General features: G+C 38.3%; 1 pseudogene; it reads left to right on the top strand.

Annotated features, from left to right (window-relative positions):
* LOC106302332 overlaps positions 1-872 on the top strand; it is a 1,218-nt pseudogene extending 346 nt beyond the window's left edge.
* Positions 873-1,162: the final 290 nt, after the last annotated feature.

The following is a 1,162-nucleotide window of genomic DNA, read 5'->3' as shown; positions in this document are numbered from 1 at the left end:
TATGGTTTTATGTCTCCTTTGATGAATGTATGTGTTTACTGTATTAACTGTTTCTATATGGATAAAGAAAAGTTTTACATCAACATTGTGGTCGTAGGAAGAGACGACTCTGGAAAATCGACAGACACTGGTCACTTGATCGACAAGCTTCATGGTTTAGGAAGTTTTAGACCACCGAGTACTACTGCACTGTCTTTTCTGCTTCTTATCTTGATTTCATCAAGAACATGGTTAGTGGTACCTCCCAGGATGATTGTGCTGTTTTTATCATTGACTCCACCATTGGTGGTTTCGAAGTTGGTATCTCTAAGGATGGACAGACCCATGAGCACACTCTCCTTGCTTCACCCTTGATGTCAAGCAAATGATTTTTTCTGTAATAAGGTGAACTAGCTTTTCATTTTTCATTGCTTGATGTGACCATACTCTTTTGATACGATAACATCAATTCCAGATGAATGCAACTACCCCCATATACTCCAAGGGTAAGTACAATGAGATTATCAGGGAGGTGTTTTCTTACTTAAAGAAGTTTGGATACGACACTTGAAAAATTCCATTCGTCCCCATCTCTGCTTTTGAGGATGACAACATGATTGAGACGTCCACCAACCTTGACTGGTATAATGGACCAACTCTCCTTGAGGTTTTTGACCAGATCAACGAGCCCAAGCGGCCCTCAGATAAGCCCCTCCGTCTTCCAGTCCAGGATATTTAAGGGTTGTATTGGAACGGTGCCAGTGGGTCGTGTGGAGCCTGGGTATGGTTGTCACCTCTGCACTCTGGCCAGCGTGTTGGATATGATCAGAGACAGATATATTAAGATAAGGTACTTAGAACTAAAGGAGGAAGAGGATGTATTATTATATTAAGGCTCCCAAGAAAAAAGATACTATACTTTGATCCAACCCAGTAAAAAGAAACATGATTTTGGTAATGATAGTCTTAGTAGTTGTGTTATCCAATATTGTTTGTTCTCAATTACGTACGAGTAGTAAGTCTATGTTCACTTTTGGAGAATAACATATCATATGGTATAACATTTTTGTCTGGAAAAAAAATTCAAGGGGGAAAGGTTTGGCTAAAAATTTTAGTCTATAGATATTCATATACTATAGAAAAAAACTACAAGAACAACTGACAATTTGAGTAGTTAATTTTT

Source organism: Brassica oleracea, chromosome C7 (assembly GCF_000695525.1).
Source record: "Brassica oleracea var. oleracea cultivar TO1000 chromosome C7, BOL, whole genome shotgun sequence".
NCBI lineage: Eukaryota > Viridiplantae > Streptophyta > Magnoliopsida > Brassicales > Brassicaceae > Brassica > Brassica oleracea.
The sequence above is the reverse complement of the archived record's forward strand: the minus strand, read 5'-3'. Positions and strand labels throughout refer to the sequence as shown.